Below are 23,207 nucleotides of genomic sequence, written 5' to 3'. Positions count from 1 at the left end.
TAATTCTTTTTTGTTTCCTCGTCAAGAATTTTTTGAAAATAATTTGCAGTACAACGGTAGGCCATGATGGCTAACCCTGTTTGTCATCATTATTGAGAAGCTGTCTCAAGAAAATTTGTAAAAACGGTAATTGAAAAAACCGACGGCGTCTTGATAAACCCAGTGTTACCATGGTAAAAGGCGTTACTCTCACAGTAAACAATAAGGCTTAATTTATACGGGCGCGGAATGGAATGGAAGCGACTTTTTGCAACGAAACTGTACATAGCACAAAAAGTCGCTTTTATTCCATTCCGCGGCGGTGTAAATTGAGCCTAAAGACGAATAGTGTCAAGCTAAAATCCTTCCGTTCAGGCTGCAGAGCTTGTCAAATTATTTGACACACACTTTAAAAACATAACCCTCGTGCTGAAGTCGGGTAAATCCTGATACAATTCCTACTGGAGTGGAAGCGTTGAATATTCCTCCCCATGTATTTTTATGAAGGGCACAGTACTTAGGCGGTAATGTTCTGTTTTATGTTAATAACGCCACGTCATCGTGTTGACCTTTTGACGTTGACGTATCATCCACGAATGTTGCATGAATCAATAGGCGAAAGACTGACAAGAAAAGAAGAGATTTCATTGTATATTAAAAATATTTTGCACAGTTCAAGTTAAATAATTCTAGTTCTAAATAGTATAATTAACAATTAATAATTTCAATGGGAGATTAAGTATATTTTAATTGTGTATAATAGTTATAGTTCCGAATTGATTTCTGAGATTCGTGTTTAACGTTAATATTTTGGACTTCGAATTAAAGCACATAAATCTAAAAACATAACCCTCTTGGCAGTCGGGTAAAAAGCGTTTGTTTCGTCCAAAGTATTTTATTTTTTTTATTTTAACATTTATTGCACACAAGACACTATTTACATAAAAATTGACATAGAAAGACGACTCAAAGGAATTGCTTATTTCAAAGAAATTTCTTACAGCAGCCTTATAACGGAGAGAGATGTGATACAAGACATCAGATAGAGCGTGCACAATTACAAAATTAAACTCTGAATCTAAATACACTAGACAAGCCATACATACATATATAAAGTAACTAAAATAAATAATAAATAATACTATATTAATAATAAATATGATAAATTATAACCAATACGTCTTTAATAAATAAATACTATATGTATATTTAACCCGGCGTCATGGGGGTTGGGTCTGTGAGACCCATCACTTTTTATTTCACTTGTAATTCAGTTACCATGCGTTCAGCGTTGCCAAATTTCTCAATAGCTGGACCTATTGAGTTGGTCTATGAGTCACAGGTAACGCGTTAGTCCTGCGACGGCCGCAGCGGTAGTAACAGGGGCCCAAAGTTGCATAAGGTATGTGAGACCCATCCCCGCAGTCAGTGTTACAATTTCGGGACATCTTACACAGACATTATTTCAATGATTATCAGTGTTTTTAACATTTATTTTTGTATTTTTGTTGTGCTTTACAATAAAATTAGATGATTTATAATAAAATGTATTTTATTTTTTGTAGGTACTTACTTAATTACTTTGCGTTTTTTGTAGGTAAGTACTTGAAGTACTTTTATCTTTCGATCGTGGATTCTTGGAAATCTATTGTTATTCTATTGTTGTCGCGATCACCGGTAATCTTATGGATCTCAAAATGGATTGAGAAGAGGAAGAACGACAACCCATTCTTTCAATTTTACAAGAGACGGAACTCGGACTCTGATTCTACCTCGTCAGACCAGGAAATATGCAAAGAAGAAGATCTCTTGAGTAAACGTAGTAATCCTAGTGACGCAGAGCAAGATATCTCTGGCGATGATGACATTCCACTGTCTTCACGTGCAGATAGAAATCGATTGTCGGAAGAGCATTGTACTGTATCTGAATCGGCTAGTTCGTGGCAAAGACGGTACAATTTGGTACAAGACGCCTATTGAAAAATTTCTTGGTGAATCTTCAGGGGAACCTCCGGCAAAGAAGCCGAATATTCGCAAAAGATGCCAAGACTGTTCAGCCAAAAAAGACCGTAAAACGAATTATTGCATTTGCGAAAGTTGCAACTTGCACCAAACACATTTGCTTAGAACATGTTGTACCTTTCTGTGCTGATTGCACCAAAGATAATGATTAGATGTGATTATTTGTTAATTTTTTATAAAAATATTTTAGTATTCTTTAAATAAGTGCCATTAAAAAATTAAAAATGATTGTTAATTAGTAATAGACTAACATTTAAATAAAGGAGAAATATTTTGTTGACTTTTGTCGCTCTTTTTTTAAAGCTCTATTAAATATGGTTAAAAATTATATAATATATTTATGTTTCATTAAGTCATATAAATACACATTGAATTCAATATAAACATATAAAATAAATTGATTATTATAAAAGGTTGGACTAATTTTGATATCTAACACACGGGTATGTGAGACCCACTCCAACGTCCGTGTAACACTTTTCTGCCCCCATGACGCCGGGTTAATAACGGTATTTAAATGGATTGAGAGTCTTGAAGATAATGCTCTTTTAAGCGTTTCTTAAAGACATTGATGGTGGAGCTATCACGAACTGTTTGGGGAAGCGAGTTCCACAGTCTGACTGCATGGACGGTGAAGGAGTAGGAGAAAAAGTTGACGAGTGGGAGTAAAAGGTTCGTTCTAATATTGGACCTGCATGGGGTATGGAGTGGTCGGGAAAAATTAAAACGCTCAATAAGGTAGGAAGGAGAGAGAGAGAGTTATATAGGATATTGTACAATAGACAATGGATATGTATATGGATTCCGAGTAATAACAATGATTAACCTTTAATTGGCTACATCGCAACATCCTGTGATATTGAACATCAATGTTTTTTAATGATCCAAGCTTTTCCTCTCATTTCCTTTTCTCATTTTTTTAACCTAGTTTGTCTGTGAAAATTTGTAGCATTTTCCCATACCAAAACCTTCATTTAGTACAATTTTGAATGGGAACAGGGTTATTTATTTAGGCGTTGTGTGCTCAAAAGTACTCTGTCGCTTCGCTTTTATATCATAAAACTGGATTTCACCCGCAATTCCGTTGCGCTGAAATTATATTATCGCGCGGGAATCGTACATTTTTTCGAGATAAAAAATATCCTTTGTCCTATCCTAGGACTCCAGGTATCTCCATGCCAAATTATTATTTAATTAGGCGTGAAGAGGTAACAGACAGACAGACGCACTTTCGCGTTTATAAATAGCTATGTCCACACTATGCAATTTCATCTAAAATTTTCGTAATCATCTTTTTATTCAACTTTCGTTTGGCATATTCAATAATTGAATGCGTCAAAATCCACCCGCGTTGGAAAGAAAAGTGTCATAGCGTCGCGGGCATGCCTCACATGCGATCTTGACTGCGCTATAACGCATGCCCTTGATGAACAAAAAAGGCACAGTGTGGACAAAGCTATTATTAAGTAAAGAATGGATGAAATGAGTATTCAGTATTGATATTTGATATATTCATCTTCGTATGATCATTACGTATCGCGGCCTACTTATCGTTCGATCAAAGAAGTGTCAATGCCTATTACAGTAAAAACGGGTTCGGATTTTCACACGACGTCTTTGTGTTCGGGGAAAAACGGAATAATAGCCCTTAAACATAATCCTTAGCTTTCAGTAGGGTGTAGGGACGTGTCAGCCGGAAATTCACGTTTTGAATAATTTATTTAGCTCTGACGGGCCGGTCAAGGCAATTTCTATTAGGTTCAATGGGACAAAAGTTTTTCCTAGATTTTTAAGTGAAAAATTCTTTAGCGGCGTAGGTACTTTTTTGGGGTGGGTAGATATGATAAACTCGCGTTAAGACACGTGACCTGATTCGTAACTTCGTAAGACATCACGATAGAAGAGAAGTGCCAACTTTTTCTCTCTCTCTCTTTCTGCTGATAAAGATGTTTCCCGGCTTCACGTAGTGTATTATTATTTTTTGCTTTTAGTAAGGCACTAGAATAGGTTGGTAGAGTAGGTTTTAGGACACCCCTCCGGCTGTCCTTCAACGGCTGATGGCAATTTGCAAAGGTTTTAGTGGGTAGGTTAGCGGTCCCACATGCCCGTTGCTTGCTTGGGGATGTGTCTCAGTTAAAGCTTGCTTCAGCTTAACTGAGGCACATCCCTAACCCGGGGCACGCAAAAAGGGTTTCCCCTGCGTATCAAAAATAGTTAGTAGAGTATTCACAACCTCTAAAATCTCCTGAATCTCTCTGGGCAGTAACAGGCTTCTATAGGTATTCTAGGGTTGTTAAAGAGTGTTAAAATTGGGATACCTACGTCTCCCACCTGATTTCCCCCGGGAGCCGCGTAGCGATCACTCGTTTGATAAAAAAGATAAATTCAAAGATATTTCCCTGAAGATTGTAGTTTTGATAGGTTTTACGGAACATCTTTTATTATTTTTAGGGTTCCGTAGTTAAAGTAAAATCGGAACTATAAAATCGTTGAGACTTCGTTGTCTGTCTTTCTGTTACCAGGTTGTATCTCGTGAACCAAGACAACTAGACACTTCAAACAATTAACATTCAAAATGAAGTCGTGTGGCCCGACTTGTGGCTTGAACTATTACCCAATACAACTGTTAGTCATTTAAAACTCGCATCTTTGGTCTAAAAGTAATAAATGTAACCTATATTTATGTCTTATATGACAGGACATTGTTATTTGAGTTGTAAACATTAAAACAGTTTGTTATTAAGTTCTCTGTGTATTATTTACTCTGTGCTCGAAGTCGAAATAGGTAAACTCGATATTATTGCAAAACATTACATTATCCGAAGAATCTTAAAGTTATGAATATCATATTAATATTATGATATTAAGTGCTTACCAGTTTTAGTGTAAAGCATACTGCTGAACGCCTTATCGAAGTAAAAAGTAATGAAAAGTACCTGAAAACAGAAAAAAATATAATTATATTATTAGTGTAATAAAACATCGAACTTAGGGTCAGCTGACATATAAGCGAGACGAGAATTAAAATTAGAAGTTGATATTTCATTCACTTTGATATTTCATTCATTCATTTATACGTGGGAGAGCTATGCTTCGGTACGAATGGGCCGGCTCGACCGGAGAAATACCACGTTCTCACAGAAAACCAGCGTGAAACAGCGCAGGCGCTGTGTTTCGCCGAGTGAGTGAGTTTACCGGAGGCCCAATCCCCTACCCTATTCCCTTCCCTTCCCATCCCTACCCTCCCCTATTACCCTATTCCCTCTTCAAATGCCGGCAACGCACCTGCAGCTCTTCTGATGCTGCGAGTGTCCATGGGCGACGGAAGTTGCTTTCCATCAGGTGACCCGTTTGCTCGTTTGCCCCCTTATTTCATAAAAAAAAAACTTAAAGCTATAATTTCATGTAATCTGACCCTTTCTTTTAGAAGTAGCAGAAAAAATAAAGTTAGGACAAAAGTATAAAATTATAAAATACTTTAATGAGAGTCATAAAAGGACATTTCTCACAAAGTGTTATTAATTATAAAACCATTAGACGGCTATTAAAGCGCTGAACATTTCTGAGAAAATGCTTTCTTTTATGTTACTGTAAGTAGTAACTAATAGTTAGTTCAAACAAAAGGGTAATTTTTCTTTTGCATTTCGTTTCAAATATTAAACAATGGATGTATATTTTGAGATCTCAATTTTCTTCTACATAAAATCAGTGTACGAGACAATTTTATTCTGAGGCAAAATAAGAAGAAATTTCGTCTAAAAACTTTGTTGAGACTTTGTTTATTTTAAATTCTTACGGCAGTAGACCATTTGCACTTACAATTGACGATAAAGTGGCTGTATAGTAATTTATTGAAACTAAGGCTCAATTTACGCTGGGGTAGAATGTACAAAGCGCCGCGACGTATCACGTTTTTTGCCTACATCATATCCATCTTTATAACTTACTAGATGACGCCCGCAACTCCGTTGCGCCAAAACTCGTTTATCGCGAGGATACCGTACATTTTTCGGGATAAAAAGTATCCTGTGTCCTTCCCCGGGACTCAAAGTATCTCCATGCCAAATTTCAGCAAAATCGGTTCAGCGGTTTGAGCGTGAAGAGGTAACAGACAGACAGACACACTTTCGCATTTATAATATTATAGTATACTAGCTGACCCAGCAAACGTTGTTTTGCCATATTATAAACCGGGGATGAACAATGATTAAATTACTAAAATGGCTATTAAAAAATAAGGGTTAATCGTAGAAGGGTGAAAATTAAGGATTGTATGTATTTTTGTATGTTGTATCATAAAAAATAGAAATTAAAAATTTTGTTTAAAAAATAAAAATAAAAATTTAGGGGTGGACTACCCCTAACATTTAGGGGGATGAAAAATATACCGGATAAGCACAAAAAATTTCATCAAAATGGGTCAAGCCGTTTCGGAGGAGTATGGCAACGAAAACTGTGACACGAGAATTTTTATATTAGATAGTATGGATTATAAAAAATATTTAAGTACTTTCTGCTACGAAAATATGGGAGCTCGCGTTCCCTCATCGACGATTCCATAATATTTTCATAACAGTTGGTACTTTAAAAATTGAGATGAATAATTATGCTTAATTGATGGAAAACATGACGCGTCGCGACGCTTCAATTGTGCCCCAGTATGAATTGAGACTAAATACGGCATACGATATGCAGTGATTTAAGTATAAAGATTGTTAATAATTTTTAGTAGACTTACAACAAACAACATCTAGAGACCTACAACATCGCTTACGCGGAAATTAGCTTAACACGCGGTAACCGTACAGTTTGAGGCAACAAAAGCTATCGTAATACGCGTAACTAAATCCGAATAAGAGTTAAAAGAAAGCCATGCTTCGGCATGAATGGGCCGGCTTGACCGGATACCACGTTCTCACAGAAAACAGGCGTGAAACAGCGCTGGCTCTGTGTTTCGCTGAGTGAGTGAGTTTACCGGAGGCCCAATCCCCTACCCTATTCCCTTCCCTATCCTCCCCTATTCCCTTCCCTTCCCTACCCTCCCCTATTACCCTATTCCCTCTTAAAAGGCTGGTAACGCACCTGCAGCTCTTCTGATGCTGCTAGTGTCCATGGGCGACGGAAGTTGCTTTCCATCAGGTGACCCGTTTGCTCGTTTGCCCCCTTATTTCATTAAAAATATATATATTAGCATAGAAGCCTTCGATCAAATAGAAGCAGACAAAAACATTTTTCGAGACAATAAGACAATTTATCACTGTATGCCTTAAGGGGAGTGGAGCCTTAATTTACTTAAAACCGCATCAAATAAACCGACTCAGGATTAGGCTGTTGTTAAATTGAGTAGGAGAATTGTTTGCACAACATTTTATAGGGTAAATAATGACGATTTCAGTCTTTTATTCGGTACAGCCACAGTCTTAGAGCCTGTCCACACGGCGCGTTGCGTTAGCGTTGCGTCGATGCAACGCTGCCATTGAGTTGTTTTATTTAGTTGTTTTATATTAAAATAACCAAAGTGTTCACACGGCGCGCTGCGTCGTCGCAACGCACACAATATGACGGATAGCAGCCTCATATTGTGTGCGTTGCGTTTTCATCGAAACCGTACATTTAAAAAAAATTGCCTATGTCGTTCCCCATGGTCCACTACTCTGCTCTCTGCTCTCTGCTCATATCTTTCTCAAATCTATATATATAAAACTCAAAGGTGACTGACTGATTGACATAGTGATCTATCAACGCACAGCCCAAACCATTGGACGGATCGGGCTGAAATTTGGCATGCAGGTAGATGTTATGACATAGGCATCCGCTAAGAAAGGATTTTGATAAACTCCAACCCCAAGGGGTTCAAATACGGGATGAAAGTTTGTATATAATAATACTTCTTAACGCGAGCGAAGCCGCGAGCAAAAGCTCGTAACATACAAGTCGCTCCAGTAGTTAATGAGATTATGAGCTTTCAAATATTTTCCTCGTTTTTCCCACATTTTCCTCTGATTCGTCGCTCGTATTGATCGCAGCGTGATTTCATAAAGCCTTCCTGAATTGGAGGACTATAGAGCACAATTTTTGAATTGGTTCGAATTATTGAAAAAAAAAAGTTTATTACAGACTATCACAGCCCATAGCGGTTAGTATTAACAATAATCTTAATCCTATGTTAGTAATAAAAAAAGTGATTAAGTTTAATTTCACTATTTGGCGTATTTGCGCCACGGTACCGAAAAAATTACAAAATATTTTTTCTATTCAAACTAGTAGTTCCTGAACGCATTCAAACAAACAAAGAAACTCTTCAACTTTGTAATTTAAAGTGAAAAAAAAAGATGTTTGTCGTGTGAATACCCCATCGTTTTGGCTTCATTGTTGTAAGCTTTGAACTACAAAAATTTAATTCAGTCTTAACATTAATAAAATATAAATTTATTAAAGTTAGGTCTCAGGAACTACTGGTTCGAATAGAAATGCTTTTATTATCCAATCCAGCGCTGAGTTACTATTGGATAATGTAAACGGGCACTGGAATCGGACTGCACTGTATTGTAGAATAACCCTGGATTTGATTTCACTGGAGCGTAGTAATGTAAGCATGTATTATAATAAAAAAATACTAAAAACCTCCACATTTCACTTTTACATATTTGTTCTTTGCCGTTGTTTTTGTTCGTTTTGTGACGTTCGAAGCGCGGGTATTGACTCAGCGCTGTTGACACCAACTTCCCTCATTTTAGGGAAATGGCGCAAAAACGGTCACCGATACGGAAACGTTTATTTGCATGTGAAATTTTCGTAGCAATTAAAATTACAGTCTTACCACAAAAGATTAAACATCTGTTGAACAGTTGTTTTGAGACCATTTTGTACTGAATTTTTTAACCGAATTCCAAAAAACGAGGAGGTTATATGTTCGGCTGTGGATATATTTTTTTCTCTAATCAACTGTTAAACAGGTGTTTAAATCTTTTGTAGTAAGACCGATAATGTTTAAAAACTTTGATTAGATACTTCCCATATTAAATGGCAGTTAAAATAATTATATATCCGTTTACCAGAAGAAATAAAAAATGAAACTAAATTAATTTCATTTACGAGAAAATTAAAAACTCAGACTTATTAAAAAATGTTTTTACTCCCTGGAAGAATTTTTCTCTAAAGATAATTAAGTTGTTGAAAGATAACAAAGTTCATAAAATATATTACCTGTATACAGTTATAAAATAAGAAATATATAAATTAATAAGATAAATTACATATTACATTGTTAACATTTAAAAATATACAGAGTGTAACAAAAACAAGTGATAATAATTTAGGGTGTGTACGTGTTCCCTGTAGAGAGTTCTCTGTGAAAGTAGCAGCGCTGAAAGACCAAAAAAATTTTTCACTTTTGTATGGGGAAACTCGTGACGCTTGGGCCCTTGCCCATACAAAAGTAAAAAAAAAATTGGTCTTTCAGCGCTGCTACTTTCACAGTGAAATCTCTACAGGGAACACGTACAAACCCTAAAGTATTATCACTTGTTTTTGTTACACCCTGTATAAGTTGTATGTCTTTACAATTTTTAAGCAAACGCCTGCACAAGGTACTAAGTCTTTACTTACAATTGTTTGTATATTAATCACTTAGTTTGCAAATAAAGTCTTTGAATCTTTGAATCTTCTATTCGTGAAAAGATGCCCGCAAGCTCACTGCGCCGAAATTCATTTATGAACCATACATTTTTCCACAAAAACACTGTTCTATGTCCGTCTTTTAAGGTATATCCACACCAAAAATCTAGATTCTAGATGTTGGTTCAGCCGATAAGCGTGAAGCGGTAAAACAGACAGACAAAAATGGCGTATATTTTATCCTGTAGCCTTTTCGGGATTTAAGGTATGTTCATACTAATGTTTTGCCAAATTTCAACGTAAGGAGGTTTGAGATAGACATATTTTAGTATAATATAATATTATCTTATATATAAAATTCTCGTGTCACAATGTTAGTTACCGTACTCCTCCGAAACGGCTTTACTGATTTTTCCAAATTTTATAATATGCATATTCAGTAGGTTTAAGAATCGGCTACTGGCTACTTCTTATATTGATAGGTAAGTGCATTTATTAAATAAATAATAGTAAATTATTACAACTCGAGACTGACGGCGACCATTGTTTGTACGACGGGATAGCGATGGACGTTGCCATGGTGACATACTTATTTAGTCACTTCAATAAAATAATAATATGGGCGAAATACTTTATATGGCAAAACAACGTTTGCCGGGACAGCTATATAATAGATAACATGGAATATGGATGTATGGATAATAATAATTAATCGAATTCTTAGCGTTTATTTCAAGCCATTCCCTTTTAAGAACATGGTACACTTTTGTCTATCTTACTACAATCTGTTCTGAATGAATTAGAATACGTTTTCATTCTAATGTTACAAGTTTTCGTAAGTAGATATCGATTTTAGCATCTGGGTTGAAAACTGTAGGAAACTTACTAAAGCTCTTAACTCTACAAACTGAAACATGTTAGCATTTACTTGACTTTTTGGCATACGGAATCGCATAATACGAGCATAATACTCGTATGGAGGATAGTATAACGGATATCTCTATTATTCTAATCTATATAATTATATCTATATATATATATATATATATATATATATATATATATATATATATATATATATATATATATATATATATATATATATATAAAACTCAAAGGTGACTGACTGATTGACATAGTGATCTATCAGTGGTTTGGGCTGTGCGTTGATACGCACAGCCCAAACCACTGGACGTATCGGGCTGAAATTTGGCATGCAGGTAGATGTTATGACGTAGGCTAAAAAAGTATTTTGATCAATTCCAACCCCAAGGGGTTAAAATAGGGGATGAAATTTTGTATATAATAATACTTCTTAACGCAAGCGAAGTCGGAAATAAGTCGGGTTTTGCTTCCTGACGCTATAACTCCAGAACGCACGAACCGATTTCCACGGTTTTTCATTCGTTGGAAAGGTCTCGGGCTCCGTGAGGTCTATAGAAAAAAATCAGAAAAAACTTCATGAGAAAAGCAGGAAAACAGGGAAAATCATTTTATGGCAAAACAACGTTTGCCCGGACAGCTAGTATTATTACTCGTATAATAGGGAAGATGCAATTTTATTTTTATTTTTGTGTTTATTTTAAAGAACTTTGTGTAGAATAGACCACCGATTTAAAAGTGACAATTTAAATTTTTGCGCCAAAACGGATCTATAGTCTGTTTGACGTCACTACTGTCCTGCTCCGCGTTCCATTTAGCGTTAAAAAGTTCAAAACGCTCAAAATTTGAGGCATTTTGAACGTTTTGATCGTTTTTAACGCTAAATGGAATGCGGGGTAAGCAGGTGTGACGTCACTGAACGCTGCCTGGTGTGAAATCCGTTTCGCTTCAAGTTACTTTTAATTCGTAATTTTTTGTGAAAGGCTTGCAGTGGCCCTTCTTTTATATTTTTTTTACATTTCAATAGCAAATTTTTTTTATAAATATTATAAGTTTGCATGTTCCCTATGATTGCGAACGCGTGTCTGGGGCCGTACCACGAAACCGCTTTGAGACTCAAACAATCGTACGAGAATGCCGCGTCCTACTCTAACAAACGGGAAATTACGTTGTTAGAGCAGGACGCGGCATTCTCATCCGATAGGTTGAGTCTCAAAACTGTTTCGTAGTAGGCTGTTGAGTATTTATTATATATAATATTAGTATGGAAATATGGATTTGGGTTCACATCGGTTCCGATATACTCACTCACTCGGCGAAACACAGCGCAAGCGCTGTTTCACGCCGGTTTTCTGTGAGAACGTGGTATTTCTCCGGTCGAGCCGGCCCATTCGTGCCGAAGCATGGCTCTCCCACGTAAAGATATCTGTTATTATAATTATGTGATATATGTGATTATGTGATTATATCTGTCTGTCTCTCTATTACCTCTTCACACCTATAAGCCGCTGAACCGATTTTTCTGGAATTTGATAAGAAGATATTTTGGATCCCGGGAAAGGACATAGGATACCTTTTATCCCGGAAAAAGGCACGGTCCCCGCGCAATAAACGGATTTGGGCGAAACTCCGGGCGTCGTCTAGTTTTGATATAATTCGGTATAGACTCTTTCAGTGGTGGCATTTTCCGGGATATATATATACAGAGTGTTACAAAACTAAGTGATAATACTTTATCACTTAGGTATGTACGTGTTACTCGTTGAAATTTCACTGTGAAAGTAGCAGCGCTGAAAGACCATTATTTTTTCACTTTTGTATTGAGAAACTCGTGACGCTGGGGTGCTTGTCCATACAAAAGTGAAAAAAAAGTTTGATCTTACAGCGCTGCTACTTTCACAGTGAACTCTCTACAAGGAACACATACACGTCCTAAAGTTTTATCGCTTAGTTTTATTACATCCCGTATATACTGCTTGGTACTACGTTCTCACTTCCGCCGGCACTCACGGAGTGCAACCAGTTTTTTGTGCTCATAAGCAAGTGGTTTACATAATTAATGTTTGATTGACAACGCTATAAATCCCATGCTAAATAACACAAGTTTTTACATAGCATGGGATCAGACGACGTGATGCTGCCTGCTTCAAACTATTGTATTACTACATAACGCCCGCGATTCCGTTGCAACAAAATTCGTTTACCGCGCGGGAACCGTACATTTTCCGGGGTAAAAACTATCCTATGCCCTTTCTTGGGACTCAAAGTATCTCCATACCAAATTTCAGTAAAATCGGTTCAGCGGTTTGAGCGTGAAGAGGTAACAGACAGACAGACAGACAGACAGACGGACAGACACACATCGTATTAATAATATTAGTATGAAAGTATGGATTATTATGTGTATTTAATGAAGAATTTGAATTTGAACGATATCAGTCCCGACTCCAGACCCTTAAGGTTAAGCCCGTGAAAATTTCGCGTATAAAATCAAGAATAATTTTCCATGAACGGCGAGTCACATTTTATTGAGTTCGCTCTTTTATTAGAAAAGCTTTTCTGCTCCAAAATGAATTGGTGACACGTGGACTGTATAAATGAAAATCAAATTGAATCGACAACAAAATACAATGTTGATAAAATATATTTTAATTAATGGAATCAAGGATTTTAATTAAAGTCAAGATGGAAAATCAAGGTCTATTCTGCTAAGTAATATAGTTTCGATGTGGTTTCAGTGTAGTTTTATACAACATCCATGTGAATGTGTGTCTGTTTGTCTGTTACCTCTTCACGCATAAGCCGTTAAACCGATTTAGCTGAAATTTGGTATGGAAATACTTTGTGTCCTGGGAAAGGACATGGTAGTGTGTCTTATATCACATCTTTCTCCGTAGGGCTGCTGTAAGAAATTTCTTTAGAAATAAGCAGTCCCTTTGTGTGAGAGTTGCAAATAATGCATTACTTTAATTAATGCATTGACGTTTCATTACTCATTACTAAAAGTAATGAGTAAAGGTTCATTACTCATTACTAAAAGTAATGAGTAAAGGCTCATTACTCATTACTAAAAGTAATGAGTAAAGGCTCATTACTCATTACCAAAAGTAATGAGTAAAGGCTCATTACTCATTACTAAAAGTAATGGAATGGAGTCAGTGTCCATTACTAATTACTTTTAGTAATCAGAAATGAGAAAATTTTGTAAAAGTTTTTGTAGTTACATACAAAATTATCTAAAATTAGCGGTACTACGAAACCCTATATTGCGCGTGGCCCGACATGCACTTGGCCGGTTTATTTTTCCTTATAGCGACTGATTGTGTGTGTGCAAAAAATATCCAAATAATAAGGATATTTTTTTAAAATTTCCCACCCAATTTTGCCATGAGATTCTGGTAGACCTATAGTTTATATTCATTGTAAAGGTGAAACCGCACTAGACGTAACTACCGTACCATAATTTACTAACTTTCTGCGTAGTGTTTTTTAGCTCACATCATTCATCTAAGCTATAATTTATAATTAAACTTTTTATAAAGCTTTCGTTGTTACCAAAGTCTATAAACGTCAATACGTATTAATAGTTTTAAGATAACATATCTTGTAACGAAACACTTTCCTAATTTTTTTTTAATAAATAAATCAATTCATGTAAATAACATCTTGTTGTGTATAATTTTGGCATTGGATAGAGGTGCATGTTAACTAGGAAAAGCTCATTATTATAATTACTTGTTACTGAATCAGCAAGCCGTTTATGATGATTCCTTGGCTTGTGTGACAAGCATTTAATAATTTTATGAATCTTATATGAGTAATACATACAGTGGTTTCTTTAATTTTATCGTTCTTTTATCTCCGCGTTATAATCTGTCCCTGACAAGGAAATTGGCTCCCAGCCAACTCGGTAAATTGCCTTCATCCTGTACAAGTTAGACGTGCCCCTTATTGAAGTATGCCGACGTCCTTAATACACTTAAAAGTTCCATACTGATGTTATAAATGGTCGCTGTTAAGGTAACGCCGCGTTAAAATAAAAAATCGTTTTGAATATGTTTTAGATTGCTGAAATGGAAACGGCGTAAGCGAAAAAATGGTTTTTGTCGCGTAATTTAAAAACCATAAATATATATAACATATAAGCTATGGGCAAATTATAATGTATGCTTGAACTAATATATGTACGAATTTCGGAAGCTTAAATCACTCTCCTCTGTTGGCAAAATTAGAATCCCTGTTTTTATAGAGGTAATTTTGATTAATTATTCTGTGCTATGAAAGTCGACCAATCGTGCTATGCGATGGGTAATTCAAAGATAAAGATATGATGAATACTGACAATGAACTTTAATTTCTTAGCTTTAGTCATTGTTGAGAAAAATCGATATCGCTGCAGCCAAATTACCAAAGCGTCACCTTAAGTATTTGTGACCCACATTTTTGTTGAGTTTTGAATGCAGTCTTGTTCTAAATGATCTACACATAACTGCATTTATAACTCAGTCTGTCTCGTGTCTATGACCTCTTCGCACTAACTCTTCTGACCCAAATCCCAATTTGGAACCAATTTTGATAAAGTACGGAATAGAGATACTTTGATTTAAGGGAAAGAATATTATTATTATTATTATCAGCCTACAGTGTCCTACTGCTGGGCAAGGGAAAGAATATACTCCTCGGAAACTTCTCACTCGTTTCATAGTTTTTCTTTTGATGATATCGGGCATATCATTCTTACAACGTACATGCCAAAACAACGTTTTCCGGATCAGGTACCACAATATTGAAGTTATCTTCAGTAATCATCCGTTGTAATATAGTATTTTCACGCAACCAACAAAATTTAGCATAACGAAGATGCTTGGAATATTTATAGCAACTCATTTTTATTACATTGCTCTTTTGTTCATTAGCAGACACAAAGTTTTGCCGCTGGGTAGAAAGAGAGAGGCATAACATTCTCTCCTACGCCGCGTTCTACTCTTCGTCCGTCTTGCCCATTTTCGATCATGTGACCTGGCAAGTTTAAACATCCTAAGCTTACAACACCAACTTCAATTTAATGAATATTTTGACAGATAATGTAGGTCCATGGAGGGCAAGGACGTCGTGGACTACATCAGTAAGAAGACATCCTTCCACTTGAGGGTCGAGCGTCTGCAGTCTCGCCACAAAGTCAACTTCAGTTCCTTTGTGGTGACAGTGCCGATGCATCTTCTATCGACCTTTGAAGCGGAGGAATTCTGGCCAACTGACGTGGTCTACCAAACGTTCCGCGGGAGACTCCGGAATGAAGCGCGCGTCACGTCGCCGTTAATTGGTGATAAAGTGTAGTTGTTAAGTATATAATATAATTTTTATATATGTATGTATGTTAGTATATATTGCATGTTTCTACCTAGCCTTATTTAAATAAATAATAAAATAAATGGGCCTTATGTCAAAATCTTAATTTAATTACAGTTAGGTAATAAGTTTTCGTCTCTGAGTGTGGCAGGGAAGTTCACCTCAATAACATTAGATTAAAATAGCTGTGAACTATCATATAAAACTATACAAATTACAATGTAGAAGGTAAAGGAACCCGGTATTAAGCGGTGTTACAGGATTAGTAATCCATTAGTACCCGAGTGCAAAGAGCCTATTAGTGGCATTTGATCTCGGTTGAGATCGGCTTAGTCGCCGTACTCTACATACATGGTCTTCTTTTATTGTAACTATAACTACAGATAGTTTTGAAAATAAGGTTCTTATTATTATTAGGACTTTTAGTTTATATTCAACAATTGCCATAGCGAACTACCTTTTGTTTCGCTATAGAATTTAAGCTTTTAGTCAAGTTATAATCAATAATTGCCATAGCTAACCCTTTGTTTCACTATAGGATTTGATAATGTGTTGCATAAAAGCCATGCACACGTTATATAAAAATAAATCTATAATATTTAATCCCCTGTTCGTATGTTAGGTTTCCTAAACAGTTGGGTACAGTTAATTGGAATCTCGGAATCGGCTCCAACGATTTTCATGAAATTTAGTATGTAGGGGGTTTCGGGGGCGATAAATCGATCTAGCTAGGAATCATTTTTAGAAAATGTCATTTTATTCGTGTTTTATCGAATACCGAGTAAAGCTCGGTGAAATATCTAGTGCTAAATATAGCATAATAATAACTTGAAGCATAGTAATAACTTGAACAAGATCCAGCCATCTAGTTTAATCTTAGCCCGACAATTCGTCGTCTAGGCCGTTGACACGTTGACTTAGCCTAAACTATGTGCATAATCTACCAATCAAACTAAAGACTGTCTTTAGCACTAAATGCCAGAGGATATTTGCATACGTGGACTAACATGAACTGGCCCATATCACTACAGGGTGCAATTAAACCTTCCTGCCAAATTTTAATATATTGATCCTTGTTAAAAATAAAAATACACGTATTTTTTCTTTTATAATCACTCAGTACTAAAATGTTGAGAAATAGCTTCCGAAAGTTATCCTAAAAAATACTACAATTAATGGACACGACGACCCCGCGCGCGCGCCTCCACCCGCGTTACCCCCTCTCATTTCCTCGCGCCGCGAGTGGCCGTTCTGCAACGATTTTAAATAGAATAAAATATGTTAATAGAAAAAATATAACACCCATTTTTTGTTTTTGGTTCAATGGACTCTCCTAATGATTCCTAAGCCCTGGAAAAAATTTGGCAGAAAGGTTTAATTGCACCCTGTATAATTAATATAGTCAACTCACACAGACTGAGCGTTTCTTACGCCGATTCTGCTCGCCAGACTAGTTCCCGAACTGAGGCAGGCATCGGTTTTACGACGTTCAAAAACTGAATTCATAATACTATATTTTGAATAAAAATATATTTTAATTTATTATTAGCTGTCCCGGCAACATTGTTTTGCCATATAAAGCCACTTCAATAAAATAACACGGGCGAAATCGCCCGTATTATTTTAATGAAGTGGCTAAATAAGTATGGCACCATGGCAACGTCCATCGCTATCCCGTCGCACAAACAATGGTCGCCGTCAGTCTCAAGTTGTAATAATTTACTATAATTCATTCAACAAATGCACTTATCAATATAAAAGTAGCCAGTAGCCGACCTTTTTCTTTCCGTTCTAGGACCTACTGAATATGCATATAATTTGGTAAAAATTAGTAAAGCCGTTTCGAAGGAATACGGTAACTAACATTGTGACACAAGATTCGAGAATATTAAAATACATAAGATTTTAAACAGAAACACAAGACAAGATAACTGAAGCATACCTCATTAAATGAAAAATATACAAAACTGTAAACAATTACTATCTAAAGCAAAATAAAATATATTTTTTCTTATTCTTCGCATTGTTATTATGAAATTATCAAAAGAAACATGTTGATTGTTGAGCTAATTTCTAAATATTTAGCCTTAATATAAAACAAGAACTTTTATAAGACAAGAAGAGTATAAAGGTCATAATTATAATGATCTAAAGATGTCTGCAAAATAGAGCTGTTCTATAAATAAAGTGCTTACTACAATTCCCCAGGCTTTTCTTTATTATATTGTGGGATAATGACGTGGCGGCCAAAGGAAGATCTTCCGACCGAGCGAGGTGGTATGCCCGGTCAGGCCGAAGCCTACGTGATACATCGCAGCTGTCGTATATAACCCGACGCGCTCAGAAAACTTCGATAGCGCGATGCAGGAATGTTAGGCAAATTGTGGGTACCGCCACATCACTCCCCCCCGAAGACCGGAGGTCGAATCTTGAAGTCTTGTCGCTTGAGTCGCCAGTGCCAGTGAGTTCCAGTGAGTCGGAACTGTTGCAGTGAGTCCCAGTGAGTCGGAACTGTAAGCTGCTGCACGGGATCCAGTGAGTCGGATAGCTGCCGTGCGGGGCCGATGCTACGTGCTGACCAGAGAGATTAGCTCTGCTTGCTGACCGGTCGGTGTAGTGAGAAAGCCCAATGATGCCGATGCGGAGTCGCCCAGGCCGCGGTACACTGCGGCTAGTGGACGAAGTACCCGATGAGGCGATGCTGGCTGGCGCGGTGCGGAGGGGCGGGGAGTGATGATTATGGAGGAGGCGTGTTCTGTCGGGGTCACCAATGTGGGATAATGACGTGGCGGCCAAAGGAAGATCTTCCGACCGAGCGAGGTGGTATGCCCGGTCAGGCCGAAGCCTACGTGATACATCGCAGCTGTCGTATATATACCGACGCGCTCAGAAAACTTCGATAGCGCGATGCAGGAATGTTAGGCAAATTGTGGGTACCGCCACAATATTAAGCTGGTAAAATTATATTGTTTCAACAATTTGCATTCTTCTTTAAATATTTCAAACTAGATGTTCCGTGCGGCTTCGTTCAAATGAGCCCTTTCAAATATTCCCCCCGTTTTTTCCACACTTTCCTCTATTTCTTCGCTCCTATTATTTATTTATTAAAAACACTTTATGCAAATATACATAGGCGGGCTTTAAATGCCGTGTGGCATTCCACCAGCCAACCTTAAGATGATGATGAAAGTGTACAATAGGCGCATTCTAAGACTGAATTGGTTATGACATTAAATAAATAGTTATATAATTATTTTATACATATTTTATCATAATAGACCTACATAAATCGTAATTACCTATTATACATACTAATACACACTATAAGCTTATTATAATACCATACATAAGTTATACATAATGAACTATACAATTAAGATATACCTACATAGAATAAGTAATTGAATTACTAAATGAAAATATGTAATGTAATAATATATTTGTCAAACATGAATTCCAGTGGAACCTTAATCTAATTACTAATTATTACTCAGCTGATTTAAATATAATTAGTATTAGCGTGATAAAATATAACCTACTAGATGACGCCCGCGTTTATCGCGCAGGAACGGTACATTTTTCCGGGATAAAAATTATCCTATGTCCTTTCCCGGGACTCAAAGTATCCCCATGCCAAATTTCAGCAAAATCGGTTCAGCGGTTTGGGCATGAAGAGGTAACAGACAGACAGACAGACAGACACACAATATTAGTATGGATAAGACAGTTTGTGGGGATGATAGGATTTTTGTTACTCACATTTTTATGTGCCTTTCACTCTGCCTGCTACATACTTCTTTATATAACAACTAGATGTTGCCCGCAACTTCGTCCGCGTGAATGTATGTTATTAAAATCGAGATTTAGAAAATTGAACATTCATCTACGACTATTTTATTTGGATCTATAATATTACACACGAAATTTTTAATTTACATCAAAGACCCAGGACACTTGAACCTCAGATACTTATCGTTTTGAAAAATCCTTTCTTCGAAGACGACTTGGCGTGGATAGACTATAGAAGACGGGATTTAATGTAGGCATCTATCCCTCTTTAACCTACCTCTTATTCTCAGATTCATAATCTACAATTAAACCACAATTTCGAGGAGTTTCTTCAATTCCATTACTTATCAAGTCACCGTTTTTAGGGTTCCGTACCCAAAGGGTAAAAACGGCCGGGACCCTATTACTAAGTCTTCGTTGTCTGTCCGTCTGTCTATCTCCAGGCTGAATCTTAAGAACCGTTATAGCTAGAGTTCTGAAAGACGAATGGGCGGTTTCGTCCCATGTGTTGTAACAGTTTCTTACCTATATCAAATGAAAGATCTCAATAAGTGTTGTACTTCTTTGTATGGGCGTAACTCAGTATCTTGTGCAGGGAAGCTGTCATAGCCGTTTCATTTTTTTTATAAAATATTTAATAAAAAATAATCAAAAGTATTTTAATTTAAAATCAAGTGGAAAATACCACACGGTCGACTGTGTGCCTACTCTAAATCCCCCCTCCCCCCTCCCACCCTGCCATATTGGTCGTGTTCGTCGTCGTAATTTTTGGTTTTTTGCACCGCTAAACCTTTTAATATTGCACATGAACAAAAACTGACTGTGTCATGTCATGTCATGGCAACGCCACGAACAAAGTTGTTTAAACTTGACAGCTGGTAACTAAGTATATAAATAACTTTGTTCGTGGCGTTGCCATGACATGACATAGTCAGTTTTTGGTAGCTGTGCTTCACTTCCATGTTTAAAATTGTTACTCCCCTATTTATTTATTGACAACTTACGCATTATTGTACGACTTCTGGTATTTCTACATTCACAAGTATCGACTTCGGCTAAGGGTTTTTATTCCTTTGTTATTTATGTATTTGAAAATATATAAATAACAAAGAAAATAATACAATTATCAGAATTGTATTATTTCCTTTGTTATTTACATAATATTTTCAACTGTGCAATTCTTAATAACGATAAAAAAACAACTACCACTGCCTGTGATTACGGTACAATTGTTATAAATAATTCTTACACTTACATATTCTAACGCAATATTATGTAATAAACTATGATTAAAGCATTATTTATAACAAAAACTTTTTTTCAATTAAAGCCCCCTAACTTTTGACCTGCACGCAATTACAGCAAAAGCTTGGCATACGGATAATAAAAATGCTTATTTAAACATGTTTATACTAGTCGCAACTTGTTACAAGGGTTGGGACACAGCTCATACAAAATGCCCATTCACCTTTCTACTTGATTGTGTATATCTGTTGCCGCTATAACAACACTGAAAACAAAATAAAATCAATATTTAAGGGGGGCTCCCATACAACAAACATGATTTTTTGGCCTTTTTTGCTCGATATCAATAATGACAACAGACAGGCAGTTGAAATTTTCACAGAATCCTTAATTATATGTGTACTTTAATAATTAATAATAATAAAATTAGAATATATTTAAAATTTAAGGGGGGCTTTAATTAAAAGCACAACAACTTTTGGCCTATTTTTTCTCTATAACTGTACGGAACCCTTCGTGCACGAGTCAGTTTTTCAAGATTGTCTCCTTTTTTTCTGGCTATGTGTCCGAAATATTCTAAAATGCGTTTGAGGCAGATGGTAGAGAGCCTTGTTTTTATATTTAGTTGAGCCAGAATGGATGCGTTGGTTCTGAATGCAGTCCATGGAATTCGGAGCATTTTCCTCCAGCACCACATCTCGAAGGCGTCGATACGTCTGCGGTCTGCAGACTTCAGAGTCCATGTCTCAGATCCATAAAGAAAGATGGAGAATATGAGCGTGTGCACAAGTTTCGTCTTGGTTCTTAGCGAAATCTTCCTGTCACGCCAGGTTTTATGCATTTGAGACATGGCACTCTTAGCCATCCCAATTCTCCTACGTATGTCTGGTTCACAGGAGCCGTTGTTCGTGATAGTGGACCCAAGGTATACGAATTCGCTAACCACTTCTAGTTTTAGAGCGCCAGTCAATGGTAGTGTGTTTCCTCTATCTATGATCATTATTTTGGTTTTCCTTTTGTTAATAGAGAGGCCTAGGGTATTGCTGATTTGCTCCATTCTCTCCAACAGTTCTTGCATCTCGACTTCATTTGCAGCCAAGAGAGTAGTGTCATCAGCATATCGGAGATTATTTAACTTTTTTCCTCCTATGCGGACGCCTCCCCTCCATTGGTCACAGGTTTTCCGCATAATGTATTCGCCGTATGCGTTAAATAAAATTGGTGAGAGAATACAGCCCTGTCGTACTCCTTTGCCAAACTTAAAGGGCTGGGACGTCATATCCTCGATCCTTACTACGCCACAGCTATTGCAGTAGAGAGACTGGATGAGATATATTAGGTGATCCGGAACCCCAAGTTCTTTTAGTACTTTCCACAAGGAATTCCAATTGACGCAGTCAAAGGCTTTGCTATAGTCGACAAAGCACATTATAGGGTTCCGTACCCAAAGGGTAAAAACGGCCGGGACCCTATTACTAAGTCTTCGTTGTCTGTCCGTCTGTCTATCTCCAGGCTGAATCTTAAGAACCGTTATAGCTAGAGTTCTGAAAGACGAATGGGCGGTTTCGGCCCATGTGTTGTAACAGTTTCTTACCTATATCAAATGAAAGATATCAATAAGTGTTGTACTTCTTTGTATGGGCGTAACTCAGTATCTTGTGCAGGGAAGCTGTCATAGCCGTTTCATTTTTTTTATAAAATATTCAATAAAACATAATCAAAAGTATTTTAATTTAAAATCAAGTGGAAAATACCACACGGTCGACTGTGTGCCTACTCTAAATCCCCCCTCCCCCTCCCACCCTGCCATATTGGCCGTGTTCGTCGTCGTAATTTTTGGTTTTTTAATATTTTTTTTAATATTGCACATGAACAAAAACTGACTGTGTCATGTCATGTCATGGCAACGCCACGAACAAAGTTGTTTAAACTTGACAGCTGGTAACTAAGTATATAAATAACTTTGTTCGTGGCGTTGCCATGACATGACATAGTCAGTTTTTGGTAGCTGTGCTTCACTTCCATGTTTAAAATTGTTACTCCCCTATTTATTTATTGACAACTTACGCATTATTGTACGACTTCTGGTGTTTCTACATTTACAACTATCGACTTCGGCTAAGGGTTATTATTCCTTTGTTATTTATGTATTTGAAAATATATAAATAACAAAGGAAATAATACAATAATTATCAGAATTGTATTATTTCCTTAGGTATGTATATTGTTATATATAAAAATGAAAACTGACTTATGTACTATCATTAATTTATAGAATAACTGCAAATAGCTATTGTGATTATAATAATATTATGTAGTGATAC

General features: G+C 36.5%; 1 long non-coding RNA gene across 1 annotated transcript; it reads left to right on the top strand.

Annotated features, from left to right (window-relative positions):
• The first annotated feature begins 209 nt into the window (after positions 1 to 209).
• On the top strand, positions 210 to 22,003 carry LOC121735348. Its single transcript, XR_006036840.1, has 3 exons — positions 210 to 276; positions 5,774 to 5,778; positions 21,991 to 22,003. It is a non-coding gene; the product is annotated as an uncharacterized LOC121735348 (long non-coding RNA).
• The last annotated feature ends 1,204 nt before the right edge of the window (positions 22,004 to 23,207 follow it).

Source organism: Aricia agestis, chromosome 17 (assembly GCF_905147365.1).
Source record: "Aricia agestis chromosome 17, ilAriAges1.1, whole genome shotgun sequence".
Lineage (NCBI taxonomy): Eukaryota > Metazoa > Arthropoda > Insecta > Lepidoptera > Lycaenidae > Aricia > Aricia agestis.
Note: the sequence above shows the minus strand (reverse complement) of the source record. Positions and strands in the feature narration are given on the sequence as shown.